Below are 27079 nucleotides of genomic sequence, written 5' to 3'. Positions count from 1 at the left end.
CCCCTCTCCTATAGTGACATTTTTCACACCTGCGACATTGAGCCTGTGACATAGCGGTGTGATATTCACCGGGCCTCACACAATCCAACAGTGTCCACAAGTGTGTTCAGAAATTCTACAACTCCCCTGTCCTATAGTGATATTTTTCACACCTGCGACATTGGGACTGTGACATAGCGGTGTGATATTCACTGGGCCTCGCACAATCCAACAGTGTCCACAAGTGTGTTCAGAAATTCTACATCTCCCCTGTCCTATAGTGACATTTTTCACACCTGCGACATTGAGACTGTGACATAGCGGTGTGATATTCATTGGGCCACACACAATCCAACAGTGTCCACAATTGTGTTCAGAAATTCTACATCTCCCCTGTCCTATAGTGACATTTTTCACACCTGCGACATTGAGACTGTGACATAGCGGTGTGATATTCACTGGGCCTCACACAATCCAACAGTGTCCACAAGTGTGTTCAGAAATTCTACATCTCCCCTGTCCTATAGTGACATTTTTCACACCTGCGACACTGAGACTGTGACATAGCGGTGTGATATTCACTGGGCCTTACACAATAAAACAGTGTCCACAAGTGTGTTCAGAAATTCTACATCTCCCCTGTCCTATAGTGACATTTTTCACACCTGCGACATTGAGCCTGTGACATAGCGGTGTGATATTCACTGTGCCTCACACAATCCAACAGTGTCCACAAGTGTGTTCAGAAATTCTACATCTCCCCTGTCCTATAGAGAAATTTTCACACCTGCGACATTGAGACTGTGACATAGCGGTGTGATATTCACTGTGCCTCACACAATCCAACAGTGTCCACAAGTGTGTTCAGAAATTCTACATCTCCCCTGTCCTATAGTGACATTTTTCACACCTGCGACATTGAGACTGTGACATAGCGGTGTGATATTCACCTGGCCTCACACAATCCAACAGTGTCCACAAGTGTGTTCAGAAATTCTACATCTCCCCTGTCCTATAGTGACATTTTTCACACCGACGACATTGAGCATGTGACATAGCGGTGTGATGTTCACTGGGCCTCACACAATCCAACAGTGTCCACAAGTGTGTTCAGAAATTCTATATCTCCCCTGTCCTATAGTGACATTTTTCACACCTGCGACATTGGGACTCTGACATAGCGGTGTGATATTCACTGGGCCTCACACAATCCATCAGTGTCCACAAGTGTGTTCAGAAATTCTACATCTCCCCTGTCCTATAGTGACATTTTTCACACCTGCGACAATGAGACTGTGACATAGCGGTGTGATATTCATTGGGCCTCACACAATCCAACAGTGTCCACAAGTGTGTTCAGAAATTCTACATCTCCCCTGTCCTATAGTGACATTTTTCACACCTGCGACATTGAGACTGTGACATAGTGGTGTGATATTCACTGGGCCTCACACAATCAAACGGTGTCCACAAGTGTGTTCAGAAATTCTACATCTCCCCTGTCCTATAGTGACATTTTTCACACCTGCGACATTGAGACTGTGACATAGCGGTGTGATATTCACTGGGCTTCACACAATCCAACAGTGTCCACAAGTGTGTTCAGAAATTCTACATCTCCCCTGTCCTATAGTGACATTTTTCACACCTGCGACATTGAGCCTGTGACATAGCGGTGTGATATTCACTGAGCCTCACACAATCCAACAGTGTCTACAAGTGTGTTCAGAAATTCTACATCTCCCCTGTCCTATAGTGAAATTTTCACACCTGCGACATTGAGACTGTGACATAGCGCTGTGATATTCACTGGGCCTCACACAATCCAACAGTGTCTACAAGTGTGTTGAGAAATTCTGCATCTCCCCTGTCCTATAGTGACATTTTTCACACCTGCGATATTGAGACTGTGACATAGCGGTGTGATATTCACTGGGCCTCACACAATCCAACAGTGTCCACAAGTGTGTTCAGAAATTCTGCATCTCCCCTGTCCTATAGTGACATTTTTCACACCTGCGACATTGAGACTGTGACATAGCGGTGTGATATTCATTGGGCTTCACACAATCCAACAGTGTCCACAAGTGTGTTCAGAAATTCTACATCTCCCCTGTCCTATAGTGACATTTTTCACACCTGCGACATTGAGACTGTGACATAGCGGTGTGAACAATCCAACAGTGTCCACAATTGTGTTCAGAAATTCTACATCTCCCCTGTCCTATAGTGACATTTTTCACACCTGCGACATTGAGACTGTGACATAGCGGTGTGATATTCACTGGGCCTCACACAATCCAACAGTGTCCACAAGTGTGTTCAGAAATTCTACATCTCCCCTGTCCTATAGTGACATTTTTCACACCTGCGACACTGAGACTGTGACATAGCGGTGTGATATTCACTGGGCCTTACACAATAAAACAGTGTCCACAAGTGTGTTCAGAAATTCTACATCTCCCCTGTCCTATAGTGACATTTTTCACACCTGCGACATTGAGCCTGTGACATAGCGGTGTGATATTCACTGTGCCTCACACAATCCAACAGTGTCCACAAGTGTGTTCAGAAATTCTACATCTCCCCTGTCCTATAGAGAAATTTTCACACCTGCGACATTGAGACTGTGACATAGCGGTGTGATATTCACTGTGCCTCACACAATCCAACAGTGTCCACAAGTGTGTTCAGAAATTCTACATCTCCCCTGTCCTATAGTGACATTTTTCACACCTGCGACATTGAGACTGTGACATAGCGGTGTGATATTCACCTGGCCTCACACAATCCAACAGTGTCCACAAGTGTGTTCAGAAATTCTACATCTCCCCTGTCCTATAGTGACATTTTTCACACCGACGACATTGAGCATGTGACATAGCGGTGTGATGTTCACTGGGCCTCACACAATCCAACAGTGTCCACAAGTGTGTTCAGAAATTCTATATCTCCCCTGTCCTATAGTGACATTTTTCACACCTGCGACATTGGGACTCTGACATAGCGGTGTGATATTCACTGGGCCTCACACAATCCATCAGTGTCCACAAGTGTGTTCAGAAATTCTACATCTCCCCTGTCCTATAGTGACATTTTTCACACCTGCGACAATGAGACTGTGACATAGCGGTGTGATATTCATTGGGCCTCACACAATCCAACAGTGTCCACAAGTGTGTTCAGAAATTCTACATCTCCCCTGTCCTATAGTGACATTTTTCACACCTGCGACATTGAGACTGTGACATAGTGGTGTGATATTCACTGGGCCTCACACAATCAAACGGTGTCCACAAGTGTGTTCAGAAATTCTACATCTCCCCTGTCCTATAGTGACATTTTTCACACCTGCGACATTGAGACTGTGACATAGCGGTGTGATATTCACTGGGCTTCACACAATCCAACAGTGTCCACAAGTGTGTTCAGAAATTCTACATCTCCCCTGTCCTATAGTGACATTTTTCACACCTGCGACATTGAGCCTGTGACATAGCGGTGTGATATTCACTGAGCCTCACACAATCCAACAGTGTCTACAAGTGTGTTCAGAAATTCTACATCTCCCCTGTCCTATAGTGAAATTTTCACACCTGCGACATTGAGACTGTGACATAGCGCTGTGATATTCACTGGGCCTCACACAATCCAACAGTGTCTACAAGTGTGTTGAGAAATTCTGCATCTCCCCTGTCCTATAGTGACATTTTTCACACCTGCGATATTGAGACTGTGACATAGCGGTGTGATATTCACTGGGCCTCACACAATCCAACAGTGTCCACAAGTGTGTTCAGAAATTCTGCATCTCCCCTGTCCTATAGTGACATTTTTCACACCTGCGACATTGAGACTGTGACATAGCGGTGTGATATTCATTGGGCTTCACACAATCCAACAGTGTCCACAAGTGTGTTCAGAAATTCTACATCTCCCCTGTCCTATAGTGACATTTTTCACACCTGCGACAATGAGACTGTGACATAGCGGTGTGATATTCATTGGGCCTCACACAATCCAACAGTGTCCACAAGTGTGTTCAGAAATTCTACATCTCCCCTGTCCTATAGTGACATTTTTCACACCTGCGACATTGAGACTGTGACATAGTGGTGTGATATTCACTGGGCCTCACACAATCAAACGGTGTCCACAAGTGTGTTCAGAAATTCTACATCTCCCCTGTCCTATAGTGAAATTTTCACACCTGCGACATTGAGACTGTGACATAGCGCTGTGATATTCACTGGGCCTCACACAATCCAACAGTGTCTACAAGTGTGTTGAGAAATTCTGCATCTCCCCTGTCCTATAGTGACATTTTTCACACCTGCGATATTGAGACTGTGACATAGCGGTGTGATATTCACTGGGCCTCACACAATCCAACAGTGTCCACAAGTGTGTTCAGAAATTCTGCATCTCCCCTGTCCTATAGTGACATTTTTCACACCTGCGACATTGAGACTGTGACATAGCGGTGTGATATTCATTGGGCTTCACACAATCCAACAGTGTCCACAAGTGTGTTCAGAAATTCTACATCTCCCCTGTCCTATAGTGACATTTTTCACACCTGCGACATTGAGACTGTGACATAGCGGTGTGATATTCACTGGGCCTCACACAATCCAACAGTGTTTAAAAGTGTGTTCAGAAATTCTACATCTCCCCTGTCCTATAGTGAAATTTTCACACCTGCGACATTGAGACTGTGACATAACGCTGTGATATTCACTGGGCCTCACACAATCCAACAGTGTCCACAAGTGTGTTCAGAAATTCTACATCTCCCCTGTCCTATAGTGACATTTTTCACACCTGCGACATTGAGACTGTGACATAGCGGTGTGATATTCACTGGGCCTCACACAATCCAACAGTGTCCACAAGTGTGTTGATAAATTCTGCATCTCCCCTGTCCTATAGTGACATTTTTCACACCTGCGACATTGAGACTGTGACATAGCGGTGTGATATTCATTGGGCTTCACACAATCCAACAGTGTCCACAAGTGTGTTCAGAAATTCTACATCTCCCCTGTCCTATAGTGACATTTTTCACACCTGCGACATTGAGACTGTGACATAGCGGTGTGATATTCACTGGGCCTCACACAATCCAACAGTGTCCACAAGTGTGTTCAGAAATTCTACATCTCCCCTGTCCTATAGTGACATTTTTCACACCTGCGACATTGAGACTGTGACATAGCGGTGTGATATTCACTGTGCCTCACACAATCCAACAGTGTCCACAAGTGTGTTCAGAAATTCTACATCTCCCCTGTCCTATAGTGACATTTTTCACACCTGCGACATTGAGACTGTGACATAGCGGTGTGATATTCACTGGGCCTCACACAATCCAACAGTGTCCACAAGTGTGTTCAGAAATTCTACATCTCCCCTGTCCTATAGTGACATTTTTCACACGTGAGACATTGAGCCTGTGACATAGCGGTGTGATATTCAATGGGCCTCACACAATCCAACAGTGTCCACAAGTGTGTTCAGAAACTCTACATCTCCCCTGTCCAAAAGTGAAATTTTTCAAACCTGCGACATTGAGACTGTGATATAGCTGTGTGATATTCACTGTGCCTCACACAATCCAGCAGTGTCCACAAGTGTGTTCAGAAATTCTACATCTCCCCTGTCCTATAGTGACATTTTTCACACCTGCGACATTGAGCCTGTGACATAGCGGTGTGATATTCACTGGGCCTCACACAATCCAACAGTGTCCACAAATGTGTTCAGAAATTCTACATCTCCCTTGTCCTATAGTGACATTTTTCACACCTGCGACATTGAGACTGTTGCATAGCGGTGTGATATTCACTGGGCCTCACACAATCCAACAGTGTCCACAAGTGTGTTCAGAAATTCTACATCTCCCCAGTCCTATAGTGACATTTTTCACACCTGCGACATTGAGACTGTGACATAGCGGTGTGATATTCACTGGGCCTCACACAATCCAACAGTGTCCACAAGTGTGTTCAGAAATTCTACATCTCCCCTGTCCTATAGTGACATTTTTCACACCTGAGACATTGAGCCTGTGACATAGCAGTGTGATATTCAATGGGCCTCACACAATCCAACAGTGTCCACAAGTGTGTTCAGAAATTCTACATCTCCCCTGTCCTATAGTGACATTTTTCACACCTGCGACATTGAGACTGTGATATAGCGGTGTGATATTCACTGTGCATCACACAATCCAACAGTGTCCACAAGTGTGTTCAGAAATTCTACATCTCCCCTGTCCTATAGTGATATTTTTCACACCTGCGACATTGAGCCTGTGACATAGCGGTGTGATATTCACTGGGCCTCACACAATCCAACAGTGTCCACAAATGTGTTCAGAAATTCTACATCTCCCTTGTCCTATAGTGACATTTTTCACACCTGCGACATTGAGACTGTGACATAGCGGTGTGATATTCACTGGGCCTCACACAATCCAACAGTGTCCACAAGTGTGTTCAGAAATTCTACATCTCTACTGTCCTATAGTGACATTTTTCACACCTGCGACATTGAGACTGTGACATAGCGGTGTGATATTCACTGGGCCTCACACAATCCAACAGTGTCCACAAGTGTGTTCAGAAATTCTACATCTCCCCTGTCCTATAGTGACATTTTTCACACCTGAGACATTGAGCCTGTGACATAGCGGTGTGATATTCAATGGGCCTCACACAATCCAACAGTGTCCACAAGTGTGTTCAGAAATTCTACATCTCCCCTGTCCTATAGTGACATTTTTCACACCTGCGACATTGAGCCTGTGACATAGCGGTGTGATATTAACTGGGCCTCACACAATCCAACAGTGTCTACAAGTGTGTTCAGAAATTCTACATCTCCCCTGTCCTATAGTGACATTTTTTAAAACCTGCGACATTGAGACTGTGACATAGCGGTGTGATATTCACCGGGCCTCACACAATCCAACAGTGTCCACAAGTGTGTGCAGAAATTCTACATCTCCCCTGTCCTATAGTGACATTTTTCACACCTGCGACATTGAGACTGTGACATAGCGGTGTGAAATTCACTGGGCCTCACACAATCCAACAGTGTCCACAAGTGTGTTCAGAAATTCTACATCTCCCCTGTCCTATAGTGACATTTTCACACCTGCGACATTGAGACTGTGACATAGCGGTGTGATATTCACTGGGCCTCACACAATCCAACAGTGTCCACAAGTGTGTTCAGAAATTCTACATCTCCCCTCTCCTATAGTGACATTTTTCACACCTGCGACATTGAGCCTGTGACATAGCGGTGTGATATTCACCGGGCCTCACACAATCCAACAGTGTCCATAAGTGTGTTCAGAAATTCTACAACTCCCCTGTCCTATAGTGATATTTTTCACACCTGCGACATTGGGACTGTGACATAGCGGTGTGATATTCACTGGGCCTCGCACAATCCAACAGTGTCCACAAGTGTGTTCAGAAATTCTACATCTCCCCTGTCCTATAGTGACATTTTTCACACCTGCGACATTGAGACTGTGACATAGCGGTGTGATATTCATTGGGCCACACACAATCCAACATTGTCCACAATTGTGTTCAGAAATTCTACATCTCCCCTGTCCTATAGTGACATTTTTCACACCTGCGACATTGAGACTGTGACATAGCGGTGTGATATTCACTGGGCCTCACACAATCCAACAGTGTCCACAAGTGTGTTCAGAAATTCTACAACTCCCCTGTCCTATAGTGACATTTTTCACACCTGCGACATTGAGCCTGTGACATAGCGGTGTGATATTCACTGTGCCTCACACAATCCAACAGTGTCCACAAGTGTGTTCAGAAATTCTACATCTCCCCTGTCCTATAGTGAAATTTTCACACCTGCGACATTGAGACTGTGACATAGCGGTGTGATATTCACTGTGCCTCACACAATCCAACAGTGTCCACAAGTGTGTTCAGAAATTCTACATCTCCCCTGTCCTATAGTGACATTTTTCACACCTGCGACATTGAGACTGTGACATAGCGGTGTGATATTCACCGGGCCTCACACAATTCAACAGTGTCCACAAGTGTGTTCAGAAATTCTACATCTCCCCTGTCCTATAGTGACATTTTTCACACCTACGACATTGAGCATGTGACATAGCGGTGTGATGTTCACTGGGCCTCACACAATCCAACAGTGTCCACAAGTGTGTTCAGAAATTCTACATCTCCCCTGTCCTATAGTGACATTTTTCACACCTGCGACATTGAGACTGTGACATAGTGGTGTGATATTCACTGGGCCTCACACAATCAAACGGTGTCCAAAAGTGTGTTCAGAAATTCTACATCTCCCCTGTCCTATAGTGACATTTTTCACACCTGCGACATTGAGCCTGTGACATAGCGGTGTGATATTCACTGGGGCTCACACAATCCAACAGAGTCTACAAGTGTGTTCAGAAATTCTACATCTCCCCTGTCCTATAGTGAAATTTTCACACCTGCGACATTGAGACTGTGACATAGCGCTGTGATATTCACTGGGCCTCACACAATCCAACAGTGTCTACAAGTGTGTTCAGAAATTCTACATCTCCCCTGTCCTATAGTGACATTTTTTAACACCTGCGATATTGAGACTGTGACATAGCGGTGTGATATTCACTGGGCCTCACACAATCCAACAGTGTCCACAAGTGTGTTCAGAAATTCTGCATCTCCCCTGTCCCATAGTGACATTTTTCACACCTGCGACATTGAGACTGTGACATAGCGGTGTGATATTCACTGGGCCTCACACAATCCAACAGTGTCTAAAAGTGTGTTCAGAAATTCTACATCTCCCCTGTCCTATAGTGAAATTTTCACACCTGCGACATTGAGACTGTGACATAGCGCTGTGATATTCACTGGGCCTCACACAATCCAACAGTGTCCACAAGTGTGTTCAGAAATTCTACATCTCCCCTGTCCTATAGTGACATTTTTCACACCTGCGACATTGAGACTGTGACATAGCGGTGTGATATTCACTGGGCCTCACACAATCCAACAGTGTCCACAAGTGTGTTCAGAAATTCTGCATCTCCCCTGTCCTATAGTGACATTTTTCACACCTGCGACATTGAGACTGTGACATAGCGGTGTGATATTCATTGGGCTTCACACAATCCAACAGTGTCCACAAATGTGTTCAGAAATTCTACATCTCCCCTGTCCTATAGTGACATTTTTCACACCTGCGACATTGAGACTGTGACATAGTGGTGTGATATTCACTGGGCCTCACACAATCAAACGGTGTCCACAAGTGTGTTCAGAAATTCTACATCTCCCCTGTCCTATAGTGACATTTTTCACACCTGCGACATTGAGCCTGTGACATAGCGGTGTGATATTCACTGGGGCTCACACAATCCAACAGAGTCTACAAGTGTGTTCAGAAATTCTACATCTCCCCTGTCCTATAGTGACATTTTTCACACCTACGACATTGAGCATGTGACATAGCGGTGTGATGTTCACTGGGCCTCACACAATCCAACAGTGTCCACAAGTGTGTTCAGAAATTCTACATCTCCCCTGTCCTATAGTGACATTTTTCACACCTGCGACATTGAGACTGTGACATAGTGGTGTGATATTCACTGGGCCTCACACAATCAAACGGTGTCCAAAAGTGTGTTCAGAAATTCTACATCTCCCCTGTCCTATAGTGACATTTTTCACACCTGCGACATTGAGCCTGTGACATAGCGGTGTGATATTCACTGGGGCTCACACAATCCAACAGAGTCTACAAGTGTGTTCAGAAATTCTACATCTCCCCTGTCCTATAGTGAAATTTTCACACCTGCGACATTGAGACTGTGACATAGCGCTGTGATATTCACTGGGCCTCACACAATCCAACAGTGTCTACAAGTGTGTTCAGAAATTCTACATCTCCCCTGTCCTATAGTGACATTTTTTAACACCTGCGATATTGAGACTGTGACATAGCGGTGTGATATTCACTGGGCCTCACACAATCCAACAGTGTCCACAAGTGTGTTCAGAAATTCTGCATCTCCCCTGTCCCATAGTGACATTTTTCACACCTGCGACATTGAGACTGTGACATAGCGGTGTGATATTCACTGGGCCTCACACAATCCAACAGTGTCTAAAAGTGTGTTCAGAAATTCTACATCTCCCCTGTCCTATACTGAAATTTTCACACCTGCGACATTGAGACTGTGACATAGCGCTGTGATATTCACTGGGCCTCACACAATCCAACAGTGTCCACAAGTGTGTTCAGAAATTCTACATCTCCCCTGTCCTATAGTGACATTTTTCACACCTGCGACATTGAGACTGTGACATAGCGGTGTGATATTCACTGGGCCTCACACAATCCAACAGTGTCCACAAGTGTGTTCAGAAATTCTGCATCTCCCCTGTCCTATAGTGACATTTTTCACACCTGTGACATTGAGACTGTGACATAGCGGTGTGATATTCATTGGGCTTCACACAATTCAACAGTGTCCACAAGTGTGTTCAGAAATTCTACATCTCCCCTGTCCTATAGTGACATTTTTCACACCTGCGACATTGAGACTGTGACATAGTGGTGTGATATTCACTGGGCCTCACACAATCAAACGGTGTCCACAAGTGTGTTCAGAAATTCTACATCTCCCCTGTCCTATAGTGACATTTTTCACACCTGCGACATTGAGCCTGTGACATAGCGGTGTGATATTCACTGGGGCTCACACAATCCAACAGAGTCTACAAGTGTGTTCAGAAATTCTACATCTCCCCTGTCCTATAGTGAAATTTTCACACCTGCGACATTGAGACTGTGACATAGCGCTGTGATATTCACTGGGCCTCACACAATCCAACAGTGTCTACAAGTGTGTTCAGAAATTCTACATCTCCCCTGTCCTATAGTGACATTTTTTAACACCTGCGATATTGAGACTGTGACATAGCGGTGTGATATTCACTGGGCCTCACACAATCCAACAGTGTCCACAAGTGTGTTCAGAAATTCTGCATCTCCCCTGTCCCATAGTGACATTTTTCACACCTGCGACATTGAGACTGTGACATAGCGGTGTGATATTCACTGGGCCTCACACAATCCAACAGTGTCTAAAAGTGTGTTCAGAAATTCTACATCTCCCCTGTCCTATACTGAAATTTTCACACCTGCGACATTGAGACTGTGACATAGCGCTGTGATATTCACTGGGCCTCACACAATCCAACAGTGTCCACAAGTGTGTTCAGAAATTCTACATCTCCCCTGTCCTATAGTGACATTTTTCACACCTGAGACATTGAGCCTGTGACATAGCGGTGTGATATTCAATGGGCCTCACACAATCCAACAGTGTCCACAAGTGTGTTCAGAAATTCTACATCTCCCCTGTCCTATAGTGACATTTTTCACACCTGCGACATTGAGCCTGTGACATAGCGGTGTGATATTCACTGGGCCTCACACAATCCAACAGTGTCTACAAGTGTGTTCAGAAATTCTACATCTCCCCTGTCCTATAGTGACATTTTTTAAAACCTGCGACATTGAGACTGTGACATAGCGGTGTGATATTCACCGGGCCTCACACAATCCAACAGTGTCCACAAGTGTGTGCAGAAATTCTACATCTCCCCTGTCCTATAGTGACATTTTTCACACCTGCGACATTGAGACTGTGACATAGCGGTGTGAAATTCACTGGGCCTCACACAATCCAACAGTGTCCACAAGTGTGTTCAGAAATTCTACATCTCCCCTGTCCTATAGTGACATTTTCACACCTGCGACATTGAGACTGTGACATAGCGGTGTGATATTCACTGGGCCTCACACAATCCAACAGTGTCCACAAGTGTGTTCAGAAATTCTACATCTCCCCTCTCCTATAGTGACATTTTTCACACCTGCGACATTGAGCCTGTGACATAGCGGTGTGATATTCACCGGGCCTCACACAATCCAACAGTGTCCATAAGTGTGTTCAGAAATTCTACAACTCCCCTGTCCTATAGTGATATTTTTCACACCTGCGACATTGGGACTGTGACATAGCGGTGTGATATTCACTGGGCCTCGCACAATCCAACAGTGTCCACAAGTGTGTTCAGAAATTCTACATCTCCCCTGTCCTATAGTGACATTTTTCACACCTGCGACATTGAGACTGTGACATAGCGGTGTGATATTCATTGGGCCACACACAATCCAACATTGTCCACAATTGTGTTCAGAAATTCTACATCTCCCCTGTCCTATAGTGACATTTTTCACACCTGCGACATTGAGACTGTGACATAGCGGTGTGATATTCACTGGGCCTCACACAATCCAACAGTGTCCACAAGTGTGTTCAGAAATTCTACATCTCCCCTGTCCTATAGTGACATTTTTCACACCTGCGACATTGAGCCTGTGACATAGCGGTGTGATATTCACTGTGCCTCACACAATCCAACAGTGTCCACAAGTGTGTTCAGAAATTCTACATCTCCCCTGTCCTATAGTGAAATTTTCACACCTGCGACATTGAGACTGTGACATAGCGGTGTGATATTCACTGTGCCTCACACAATCCAACAGTGTCCACAAGTGTGTTCAGAAATTCTACATCTCCCCTGTCCTATAGTGACATTTTTCACACCTGCGACATTGAGACTGTGACATAGCGGTGTGATATTCACCGGGCCTCACACAATTCAACAGTGTCCACAAGTGTGTTCAGAAATTCTACATCTCCCCTGTCCTATAGTGACATTTTTCACACCTACGACATTGAGCATGTGACATAGCGGTGTGATGTTCACTGGGCCTCACACAATCCAACAGTGTCCACAAGTGTGTTCAGAAATTCTACATCTCCCCTGTCCTATAGTGACATTTTTCACACCTGCGACATTGAGACTGTGACATAGTGGTGTGATATTCACTGGGCCTCACACAATCAAACGGTGTCCAAAAGTGTGTTCAGAAATTCTACATCTCCCCTGTCCTATAGTGACATTTTTCACACCTGCGACATTGAGCCTGTGACATAGCGGTGTGATATTCACTGGGGCTCACACAATCCAACAGAGTCTACAAGTGTGTTCAGAAATTCTACATCTCCCCTGTCCTATAGTGAAATTTTCACACCTGCGACATTGAGACTGTGACATAGCGCTGTGATATTCACTGGGCCTCACACAATCCAACAGTGTCTACAAGTGTGTTCAGAAATTCTACATCTCCCCTGTCCTATAGTGACATTTTTTAACACCTGCGATATTGAGACTGTGACATAGCGGTGTGATATTCACTGGGCCTCACACAATCCAACAGTGTCCACAAGTGTGTTCAGAAATTCTGCATCTCCCCTGTCCCATAGTGACATTTTTCACACCTGCGACATTGAGACTGTGACATAGCGGTGTGATATTCACTGGGCCTCACACAATCCAACAGTGTCTAAAAGTGTGTTCAGAAATTCTACATCTCCCCTGTCCTATAGTGAAATTTTCACACCTGCGACATTGAGACTGTGACATAGCGCTGTGATATTCACTGGGCCTCACACAATCCAACAGTGTCCACAAGTGTGTTCAGAAATTCTACATCTCCCCTGTCCTATAGTGACATTTTTCACACCTGCGACATTGAGACTGTGACATAGCGGTGTGATATTCACTGGGCCTCACACAATCCAACAGTGTCCACAAGTGTGTTCAGAAATTCTGCATCTCCCCTGTCCTATAGTGACATTTTTCACACCTGCGACATTGAGACTGTGACATAGCGGTGTGATATTCATTGGGCTTCACACAATCCAACAGTGTCCACAAATGTGTTCAGAAATTCTACATCTCCCCTGTCCTATAGTGACATTTTTCACACCTGCGACATTGAGACTGTGACATAGTGGTGTGATATTCACTGGGCCTCACACAATCAAACGGTGTCCACAAGTGTGTTCAGAAATTCTACATCTCCCCTGTCCTATAGTGACATTTTTCACACCTGCGACATTGAGCCTGTGACATAGCGGTGTGATATTCACTGGGGCTCACACAACCCAACAGAGTCTACAAGTGTGTTCAGAAATTCTACATCTCCCCTGTCCTATAGTGACATTTTTCACACCTACGACATTGAGCATGTGACATAGCGGTGTGATGTTCACTGGGCCTCACACAATCCAACAGTGTCCACAAGTGTGTTCAGAAATTCTACATCTCCCCTGTCCTATAGTGACATTTTTCACACCTGCGACATTGAGACTGTGACATAGTGGTGTGATATTCACTGGGCCTCACACAATCAAACGGTGTCCAAAAGTGTGTTCAGAAATTCTACATCTCCCCTGTCCTATAGTGACATTTTTCACACCTGCGACATTGAGCCTGTGACATAGCGGTGTGATATTCACTGGGGCTCACACAATCCAACAGAGTCTACAAGTGTGTTCAGAAATTCTACATCTCCCCTGTCCTATAGTGAAATTTTCACACCTGCGACATTGAGACTGTGACATAGCGCTGTGATATTCACTGGGCCTCACACAATCCAACAGTGTCTACAAGTGTGTTCAGAAATTCTACATCTCCCCTGTCCTATAGTGACATTTTTTAACACCTGCGATATTGAGACTGTGACATAGCGGTGTGATATTCACTGGGCCTCACACAATCCAACAGTGTCCACAAGTGTGTTCAGAAATTCTGCATCTCCCCTGTCCCATAGTGACATTTTTCACACCTGCGACATTGAGACTGTGACATAGCGGTGTGATATTCACTGGGCCTCACACAATCCAACAGTGTCTAAAAGTGTGTTCAGAAATTCTACATCTCCCCTGTCCTATACTGAAATTTTCACACCTGCGACATTGAGACTGTGACATAGCGCTGTGATATTCACTGGGCCTCACACAATCCAACAGTGTCCACAAGTGTGTTCAGAAATTCTACATCTCCCCTGTCCTATAGTGACATTTTTCACACCTGCGACATTGAGACTGTGACATAGCGGTGTGATATTCACTGGGCCTCACACAATCCAACAGTGTCCACAAGTGTGTTCAGAAATTCTGCATCTCCCCTGTCCTATAGTGACATTTTTCACACCTGCGACATTGAGACTGTGACATAGCGGTGTGATATTCATTGGGCTTCACACAATTCAACAGTGTCCACAAGTGTGTTCAGAAATTCTACATCTCCCCTGTCCTATAGTGACATTTTTCACACCTGCGACATTGAGACTGTGACATAGTGGTGTGATATTCACTGGGTCTCACACAATCAAACGGTGTCCACAAGTGTGTTCAGAAATTCTACATCTCCCCTGTCCTATAGTGACATTTTTCACACCTGCGACATTGAGCCTGTGACATAGCGGTGTGATATTCACTGGGGCTCACACAATCCAACAGAGTCTACAAGTGTGTTCAGAAATTCTACATCTCCCCTGTCCTATAGTGAAATTTTCACACCTGCGACATTGAGACTGTGACATAGCGCTGTGATATTCACTGGGCCTCACACAATCCAACAGTGTCTACAAGTGTGTTCAGAAATTCTACATCTCCCCTGTCCTATAGTGACATTTTTTAACACCTGCGATATTGAGACTGTGACATAGCGGTGTGATATTCACTGGGCCTCACACAATCCAACAGTGTCCACAAGTGTGTTCAGAAATTCTGCATCTCCCCTGTCCCATAGTGACATTTTTCACACCTGCGACATTGAGACTGTGACATAGCGGTGTGATATTCACTGGGCCTCACACAATCCAACAGTGTCTAAAAGTGTGTTCAGAAATTCTACATCTCCCCTGTCCTATACTGAAATTTTCACACCTGCGACATTGAGACTGTGACATAGCGCTGTGATATTCACTGGGCCTCACACAATCCAACAGTGTCCACAAGTGTGTTCAGAAATTCTACATCTCCCCTGTCCTATAGTGACATTTTTCACACCTGCGACATTGAGACTGTGACATAGCGGTGTGATATTCACTGGGCCTCACACAATCCAACAGTGTCCACAAGTGTGTTCAGAAATTCTGCATCTCCCCTGTCCTATAGTGACATTTTTCACACCTGCGACATTGAGACTGTGACATAGCGGTGTGATATTCATTGGGCTTCACACAATTCAACAGTGTCCACAAGTGTGTTCAGAAATTCTACATCTCCCCTGTCCTATAGTGACATTTTTCACACCTGCGACATTGAGACTGTGACATAGTGGTGTGATATTCACTGGGCCTCACACAATCAAACGGTGTCCACAAGTGTGTTCAGAAATTCTACATCTCCCCTGTCCTATAGTGACATTTTTCACACCTGCGACATTGAGCCTGTGACATAGCGGTGTGATATTCACTGGGGCTCACACAATCCAACAGAGTCTTCAAGTGTGTTCAGAAATTCTACATCTCCCCTGTCCTATAGTGACATTTTTCACACCTGCGACATTGAGACTGTGACATAGCGGTGTGATATTCACTGGGCCTCACACAATCCAACAGTGTCTAAAAGTGTGTTCAGAAATTCTACATCTCCCCTGTCCTATAGTGAAATTTTCACACCTGCGACATTGAGACTGTGACATAGCGCTGTGATATTCACTGGGCCTCACACAATCCAACAGTGTCCACAAGTGTGTTCAGAAATTCTACATCTCCCCTGTCCTATAGTGACATTTTTCACACTTGCGACATTGAGACTGTGACATAGCGGTGTGATATTCACTGGGCCTCACACAATCCAACAGTGTCCACAAGTGTGTTCAGAAATTCTGCATCTCCCCTGTCCTATAGTGACATTTTTCACACCTGCGACATTGAGACTGTGACATAGCGGTGTGATATTCATTGGGCTTCACACAATCCAACAGTGTCCACAAGTGTGTTCAGAAATTCTACATCTCCCCTGTCCTATAGTGACATTTTTCACACCTGCGACATTGAGACTGTGACATAGCGGTGTGATATTCACTGGGCCTCACACAATCCAACAGTGTCCACAAGTGTGTTCAGAAATTCTACATCTCCCCTGTCCTATAGTGACATTTTTCACACCTGCGACATTGAGACTGTGACATAGCGGTGTGATATTCACTGGGCCTCACACAATCCAACAGTGTCCACAAGTGTGTTCAGAAATTCTACATCTCCCCTGTCCTATAGTGAAATTTTCACACCTGCGACATTGAGACTGTGACATAGCGCTGTGATATTCACTGGGCCTCACACAATCCAACAGTGTCTACAAGTGTGTTCAGAAATTCTACATCTCCCCTGTCCTATAGTGACATTTTTTAACACCTGCGATATTGAGACTGTGACATAGCGGTGTGATATTCACTGGACCTCACACAATCCATCAGTGTCCACAAGTGTGTTCAGAAATTCTGCATCTCCCCTGTCCTATAGTGACATTTTTCACACCTGCGACATTGAGACTGTGACATAGCGGTGTGATATTCACTGGGCCTCACACAATCCAACAGTGTCTACAAGTGTGTTCAGAAATTCTACATCTCCCCTGTCCTATAGTGAAATTTTCACACCTGCGACATTGAGACTGTGACATAGCGCTGTGATATTCACTGGGCCTCACACAATCCAACAGTGTCTACAAGTGTGTTCAGAAATTCTACATCTCCCCTGTCCTATAGTGACATTTTTTAAAACCTGCGATATTGAGACTGTGACATAGCGGTGTGATATTCACTGGGCCTCACACAATCCAACAGTGTCCACAAGTGTGTTCAGAAATTCTGCATCTCCCCTGTCCTATAGTGACATTTTTCACACCTGCGACATTGAGACTGTGACATAGCGGTGTGATATTCACTGGGCCTCACACAATCCAACAGTGTCTAAAAGTGTGTTCAGAAATTCTACATCTCCCCTGTCCTATAGTGAAATTTTCACACCTGCGACATTGAGACTGTGACATAGCGCTGTGATATTCACTGGGCCTCACACAATCCAACAGTGTCCACAAGTGTGTTCAGAAATTCTACATCTCCCCTGTCCTATAGTGACATTTTTCACACCTGCGACATTGAGACTGTGACATAGCGGTGTGATATTCACTGGGCCTCACACAATCCAACAGTGTCCACAAGTGTGTTCAGAAATTCTGCATCTCCCCTGTCCTATAGTGACATTTTTCACACCTGCGACATTGAGACTGTGACATAGCGGTGTGATATTCATTGGGCTTCACACAATCCAACAGTGTCCACAAGTGTGTTCAGAAATTCTACATCTCCCCTGTCCTATAGTGACATTTTTCACACCTGCGACATTGAGACTGTGACATAGCGGTGTGATATTCACTGGGCCTCACACAATCCAACAGTGTCCACAAATGTGTTCAGAAATTCTACATCTCCCCTGTCCTATAGTGACATTTTTCACACCTGCGACATTGAGACTGTGACATAGCGGTGTGATATTCACTGGGCCTCACACAATCCAACAGTGTCCACAAGTGTGTTCAGAAATTCTACATCTCCCCTGTCCTATAGTGACATTTTTCACACCTGCGACATTGAGACTGTGACATAGCGGTGTGATATTCACTGGGCCTCACACAATCCAACAGTGTCCACAAGTGTGTTCAGAAATTCTACATCTCCCCTGTCCTATAGTGACATTTTTCACACGTGAGACATTGAGCCTGTGACATAGCGGTGTGATATTCAATGGGCCTCACACAATCCAACAGTGTCCACAAGTGTGTTCAGAAACTCTACATCTCCCCTGTCCTATAGTGACATTTTTCAAACCTGCGACATTGAGACTGTGATATAGCTGTGTGATATTCACTGTGCCTCACACAATCCAGCAGTGTCCACAAGTGTGTTCAGAAATTCTACATCTCCCCTGTCCTATAGTGACATTTTTCACACCTGCGACATTGAGCCTGTGACATAGCGGTGTGATATTCACTGGGCCTCACACAATCCAACAGTGTTCACAAGTGTGTTCAGAAATTCTACATCTCCCCTGTCCTATAGTGACATTTTTCACACCTGCGACATTGAGACTGTGACATAGCGGTGTGATATTCACTGGGCCTCACACAATCCAACAGTGTCCACAAGTGTGTTCAGAAATTCTACATCTCCCCTGTCCTATAGTGACATTTTTCACACCTGAGACATTGAGCCTGTGACATAGCGGTGTGATATTCAATGGGCCTCACACAATCCAACAGTGTCCACAAGTTTGTTCAGAAATTCTACATCTCCCCTGTCCTATAGTGACATTTTTCACACCTGCGACATTGAGACTGTGATATAGCGGTGTGATATTCACTGTGCCTCACACAATCCAACAGTGTCCACAAGTGTGTTCAGAAATTCTACATCTCCCCTGTCCTATAGTGACATTTTTCACACCTGCGACATTGAGCCTGTGACATAGCGGTGTGATATTCACCGGGCCTCACACAATCCAACAGTGTCCACAAGTGTGTTCAGAAATTCTACATCTCCCCTGTCCTATAGTGACATTTTTCACACCTGCGACATTGGGACTGTGACATAGCAGTGTGATATTCACTGGGCCTCACACAATCCAACAGTGTCCACAAGTGTGTTCAGAAATTCTACATCTCCCCTGTCCTATAGTGACATTTTTCACACCTGCGAAATTGAGACTGTGACATAGCGGTGTGATATTCACTGGGCATCAGACAATCCAACAGTGTCCACAAGTGTGTTCAGAAACTCTACATCTCCCCTGTCCTATAGTGACATTTTTCACACCTGCAACATTGAGCCTGTGACATAGCGGTGTGATATTCACTGGGCCTCACACAATCCAACAGTGTCCACAAGTGTGTTCAGAAATTCTATATCTCCCCTGTCCTATAGTGACATTTTTCACACGTGAGACATTGAGCCTGTGACATAGCGGTGTGATATTCAATGGGCCTCACACAATCCAACAGTGTCCACAAGTGTGTTCAGAAATTCTACATCTCCCCTGTCCTATAGTGAAATTTTTCACACCTGCGACATTGAGACTGTGATATAGCGGTGTGATATTCACTGTGCCTCACACAATCAAGCAGTGTCCACAAGTGTGTTCAGAAATTCTACATCTCCCCTGTCCTATAGTGACATTTTTCACACCTGCGACATTGGGACTGTGACATAGCAGTGTGATATTCACTGGGCCTCACACAATCCAACAGTGTCCACAAGTGTGTTCAGAAATTCTACATCTCCCCTGTCCTATAGTGACATTTTTCACACCTGCGACATTGAGACTGTGACATAGCGGTGATATATTCATTGGGCCTCACACAATCCAACAGTGTCCACAGGTGTGATCTGAAATTCTACATCTCCCCTGTCCTATAGTGACATTTTTCACACCTGCGACATTGAGACTGTGACATAGCGGTGTGATATTCACTGGGCATCAGACAATCCAACAGTGTCCACAAGTGTGTTCAGAAACTCTACATCTCCCCTGTCCTATAGTGACATTTTTCACACCTGCGACATTGAGCCTGTGACATAGCGGTGTGATATTCACTGGGCCTCACACAATCCAACAGTGTCCACAAGTGTGTTCAGAAATTCTACATCTCCCCTGTCCTATAGTGACATTTTTCACACGTGAGACATTGAGCCTGTGACATAGCGGTGTGATATTCAATGGGCCTCACACAATCCAACAGTTTCCACAAGTGTGTTCAATAATTCTACATCTCCCCTGTCCTATAGTGACATTTTTCACACCTGCAACATTGAGACTGTGATATAGCGGTGTGATATTCACTGTGCCTCACACAATCCAGCAGTGTCCACAAGTGTGTTCAGAAATTCTACATCTCCCCTGTCCTATAGTGACATTTTTCACACCTGCGACATTGAGCCTGTGACATAGTGGTGTGATATTCACTGGCCCTCACACAATCCAACAGTGTCCACAAATGTGTTCAGAAATTCTACATCTCCCTTGTCCTATAGTGACATTTTTCACACCTGCGACATTGAGACTGTGACATAGCGGTGTGATATTCACTGGGCCTCACACAATCCAACAGTGTCCACAAGTGTGTTCAGAAATTCTACATCTCCCCTGTCCTATAGTGAAATTTTTCACACCTGCGACATTGAGACTGCGACATAGCGGTGTGATATTCACTGTGCTTCACACAATCCAACAGTGTCCACAAGTGTGTTCAGAAATTCTACATCTCCCCTGTCCTATAGTGACATTTTTCACACCTACGACATTGAGCATGTGACATAGCGGTGTGATATTCACTGGGCCTCACACAATCCAACAGTGTCCACAAGTGTGTTCAGAAATTCTCCATCTCCCCTGTCCTATAGTGACATTTTTCACACCTGCGACATTGAGACTGTGACATAGCGGTGTGATATTCACTGGGCCTCACACAATCCAACAGTGTCCACAAGTGTGTTCAGAAATTCTACATCTCCCCTGTCCTATAGTGACATTTTTCACACCTGAGACATTGAGCCTGTGACATAGCGGTGTGATATTCACTGGGCCTCACACAATCCAAAAGTGTCCACAAATGTGTTCAGATATTCTAGATCTCCCTTGTCCTATAGTGACAATTTTCACTCCTGCGACATTGAGACTGTGACATAGCGGTGTGATATACAATGGGCCTCACACAATCCAACAGTGTCCACAAGTGTGTTCAGAAATTCTACATCTCCCCTGTCCTATAGTGACATTTTTCACACCTGCGACATTGAGCCTGTGATATAGCGGTGTGATATTCTCCGGGCCTCACACAATCCAACAGTGTCCACAAGTGTGTTAAGAAATTCTCCATCTCCCCTGTCCTATAGTGACATTTTTCACACCTGCGACATTGAGAGTGTGACATAGCGGTGTGATATTCACTGGGCCTCACACAATCCAACAGTGTCCTCAAGTGTGTTCAGAAATTCTACTTCTCCCCTGTCCTATAGTGACATTTTTCACACCTGCGACATTGAGCCTGTGACATAGCGGTGTGATATTCACTGGGCCTCACACAATCCAACAGTGTCCACAAGTGTGTTCAGAAATTCTACATCTCCCCTGTCCTATAGTCACATTTTTCACACCTGCGACATTGAGACTGTGACATAGCGGTGTGATATTCACTGGGCCTCACACAATCCAACAGTGTCCACAAGTGTGTTCAGAAATTCTACATCTCCCCTGTCCTATAGTGATATTTTTCACACCTGCGACATTGAGCATGTGACATAGCGGTGTGATATTCACTGGGCCTCACACAATCCAACAGTGTCCACAAGTGTGTTCAGAAATTCTACATCTCCCCTGTCCTATAGTGATATTTTTCACACCTGCGACATTGAGCCTGTGACATAGCGGTGTGATATTCACTGGGCCTCACACAATCCAACAGTGTCCACAAGTGTGTTCAGAAATTCTACATCTCCCCTATCCTATAGTGACATTTTTCACACGTGAGACATTGAGCCTGTGACATAGCGGTGTAATATTCAATGGGCCTCACACAATCCAACAGTGTCCACAAGTGTGTTCAGAAATTCTACATCTCCCCTGTCCTATAGTGACATTTTTCACACCTGCAACATTGAGACTGTGATATAGCGGTGTGATATTCACTGTGCCTCACACAATCCAGCAGTGTCCACAAGTGTGTTCAGAAATTCTACATCTCCCCTGTCCTATAGTGACATTTTTCACACCTGCGACATTGAGCCTGTGACATAGTGGTGTGATATTCACTGGCCCTCACACAATCCAACAGTGTCCACAAATGTGTTCAGAAATTCTACATCTCCCTTGTCCTATAGTGACATTTTTCACACCTGCGACATTGAGACTGTGACATAGCGGTGTGATATTCACTGGGCCTCACACAATCCAACAGTGTCCACAAGTGTGTTCAGAAATTCTACATCTCCCCTGTCCTATAGTGAAATTTTTCACACCTGCGACATTGAGACTGCGACATAGCGGTGTGATATTCACTGTGCTTCACACAATCCAACAGTGTCCACAAGTGTGTTCAGAAATTCTACATCTCCCCTGTCCTATAGTGACATTTTTCACACCTACGACATTGAGCATGTGACATAGCGGTGTGATATTCACTGGGCCTCACACAATCCAACAGTGTCCACAAGTGTGTTCAGAAATTCTCCATCTCCTCTGTCCTATAGTGACATTTTTCACACCTGCGACATTGAGATTGTGACATAGCGGTGTGATATTCACTGGGCCTCACACAATCCAACAGTGTCCACAAGTGTGTTCAGAAATTCTACATCTCCCCTGTCCTATAGTGACATTTTTCACACCTGAGACATTGAGCCTGTGACATAGCGGTGTGATATTCACTGGGCCTCACACAATCCAAAAGTGTCCACAAATGTGTTCAGATATTCTAGATCTCCCTTGTCCTATAGTGACAATTTTCACTCCTGCGACATTGAGACTGTGACATAGCGGTGTGATATTCAATGGGCCTCACACAATCCAACAGTGTCCACAAGTGTGTTCAGAAATTCTACATCTCCCCTGTCCTATAGTGACATTTTTCACACCTGCGACATTGAGCCTGTGATATAGCGGTGTGATATTCTCCGGGCGTCACACAATCCAACAGTGTCCACAAGTGTGTTAAGAAATTCTCCATCTCCCCTGTCCTATAGTGACATTTTTCACACCTGCGACATTGAGAGTGTGACATAGCGGTGTGATATTCACTGGGCCTCACACAATCCAACAGTGTCCTCAAGTGTGTTCAGAAATTCTACTTCTCCCCTGTCCTATAGTGACATTTTTCACACCTGCGACATTAAGCCTGTGACATAGCGGTGTGATATTCACTGGGCCTCACACAATCCAACAGTGTCCACAAGTGTGTTCAGAAATTCTACATCTCCCCTGTCCTATAGTCACATTTTTCACACCTGCGACATTGAGACTGTGACATAGCGGTGTGATATTCACTGGGCCTCACACAATCCAACAGTGTCCACAAGTGTGTTCAGAAATTCTACATCTCCCCTGTCCTCTGTCTTATAGTGACATTTTTCACACCTACCACATTGAGCCTGTGACATAGCGGTTTGATATTCACTGGGCCTCACACAATCCAACAGTGTCCACAAGTGTGTTCAGAAATTATACATCTCCCCTGTCCTATAGTGACATTTTTCACACCTGCGACATTGAGACTGTGACATAGCGGTGTAATATTCACTGAGCCTCACACAATCCAACAGTGTCCACAAGTGTGTTCAGAAATTCTACATCTCCCCTGTCCTATAGTGACATTTTTCACACCTGCGACATTGAGACTGTGACATAGCGGTGTGATATTCACTGGGCCTCACACAATCCAACAGTGTCCACAAGTGTGTTCAGAAATTCTACATCTCCCCTGTCCTATAGTGACATTTATCACACCTGCGACATTGAGACTGTGACATAGCGGTGTGATATTCACTGGGCCTCACACAATCCAACAGTGTCCACAAGTGTGTTCAGAAATTCTACATCTCCCCTGTCCTATAGTGATATTTTTCACACCTGCGACATTGAGCATGTGACATAGCGGTGTGATATTCACTGGGCCTCACACAATCCAACAGTGTCCACAAGTGTGTTCAGAAATTCTTCATCTCCCCTGTCCTATAGTGACATTTTTCACACCTGCGACATTGAGCCTGTGACATAGCGGTGTTATATTCACTGGGCCTCACACAATCCAACAGTGTCCACAAGTGTGTTCAGAAATTCTACATCTCCCCTGTCCTATAGTGACATTTTTCACACCTGCGACATTGAGCCTGTGACATAGCGGTGTGATATTCACCGGGCCTCACACAATCCAACAGTGTCCACAAGTGTGTTCAGAAATTCTACATCTCCCCTGTCCTATAGTGACATTTTTCACACCTGCGATATTGAGACTGTGACATAGCGGTGTGATATTCACTGGGCCTCACACAATCCAACAGTGTCCACAAGTGTGTTCAGAAATTCTACATCTCCCCTGTCCTATAGTGACATTTTTCACACCTGAGACATTGAGCCTGTGACATAGCGGTGTGATATTCAATGGGCCTCACACAATCCAACAGTGTCCACAAGTTTGTTCAGAAATTCTACATCTCCCCTGTCCTATAGTGACATTTTTCACACCTGCGACATTGAGACTGTGATATAGCGGTGTGATATTCACTGTGCCTCACACAATCCAACAGTGTCCACAAGTGTGTTCAGAAATTCTACATCTCCCCTGTCCTATAGTGACATTTTTCACACCTGCGACATTGAGCCTGTGACATAGCGGTGTGATATTCACCGGGCCTCACACAATCCAACAGTGTCCACAAGTGTGTTCAGAAATTCTACATCTCCCCTGTCCTATAGTGACATTTTTCACACCTGCGACATTGGGACTGTGACATAGCAGTGTGATATTCACTGGGCCTCACACAATCCAACAGTGTCCACAAGTGTGTTCAGAAATTCTACATCTCCCCTGTCCTATAGTGACATTTTTCACACCTGCGACATTGAGCCTGTGACATAGCGGTGTGATATTCACCGGGCCTCACACAATCCAACAGTGTCCACAAGTGTGTTCAGAAATTCTACATCTCCCCTGTCCTATAGTGACATTTTTCACACCTGCAACATTGAGCCTGTGACATAGCGGTGTGATATTCACTGGGCCTCACACAATCCAACAGTGTCCACAAGTGTGTTCAGAAATTCTATATCTCCCCTGTCCTATAGTGACATTTTTCACACGTGAGACATTGAGCCTGTGACATAGCGGTGTGATATTCAATGGGCCTCACACAATCCAACAGTGTCCACAAGTTTGTTCAGAAATTCTACATCTCCCCTGTCCTATAGTGACATTTTTCACACCTGCGACATTGAGACTGTGATATAGCGGTGTGATATTCACTGTGCCTCACACAATCAAGCAGTGTCCACAAGTGTGTTCAGAAATTCTACATCTCCCCTGTCCTATAGTGACATTTTTCACACCTGCGACATTGGGACTGTGACATAGCAGTGTGATATTCACTGGGCCTCACACAATCCAACAGTGTCCACAAGTGTGTTCAGAAATTCTACATCTCCCCTGTCCTATAGTAACATTTTTCACACCTGCGACATTGAGACTGTGACATAGCGGTGATATATTCATTGGGCCTCACACAATCCAACAGTGTCCACAGGTGTGATCAGAAATTCTACATCTCCCCTGTCCTATAGTGACATTTTTCACACCTGCGACATTGAGACTGTGACATAGCGGTGTGATATTCACTGGGCATCAGACAATCCAACAGTGTCCACAAGTGTGTTCAGAAACTCTACATCTCCCCTGTCCTATAGTGACATTTTTCACACCTGCGACATTGAGCCTGTGACATAGCGGTGTGATATTCACTGGGCCTCACACAATCCAACAGTGTCCACAAGTGTGTTCAGAAATTCTGCATCTCCCCTGTCCTATAGTGACATTTTTCACACCTGCGACATTGAGACTGTGACATAGCGGTGTGATATTCATTGGGCTTCACACAATCCAACAGTGTCCACAAGTGTGTTCAGAAATTCTACATCTCCCCTGTCCTATAGTGACATTTTTCACACCTGCGACATTGAGACTGTGACATAGCGGTGTGATATTCACTGGGCCTCACACAATCCAACAGTGTCCACAAGTGTTTTCAGAAATTCTACATCTCCCCTGTCCTATAGTGACATTTTTCACACCTGCGACATTGAGACTGTGACATAGCGGTGTGATATTCACTGGGCCTCACACAATTCAACAGTGTCCACAAGTGTGTTCAGAAATTCTACATCTCCCCTGTCCTATAGTGACATTTTTCACACCTGCGACTTTGAGACTGTGACATAGCGGTGTGATATTCAATGGGCCTCACACAATCCAACAGTGTCCACAAGTGTGTTCAGAAATTCTACATCTCCCCTGTCCTATAGTGACATTTTTCACACGTGAGACATTGAGCCT

Source organism: Dendrobates tinctorius, unplaced genomic scaffold (genome assembly GCF_039654945.1).
Source record: "Dendrobates tinctorius isolate UK_male_01 unplaced genomic scaffold, ASM3965494v1 ptg000293l, whole genome shotgun sequence".
Classification (NCBI taxonomy): Eukaryota; Metazoa; Chordata; class Amphibia; order Anura; family Dendrobatidae; genus Dendrobates; species Dendrobates tinctorius.
Note: the sequence above shows the minus strand (reverse complement) of the source record.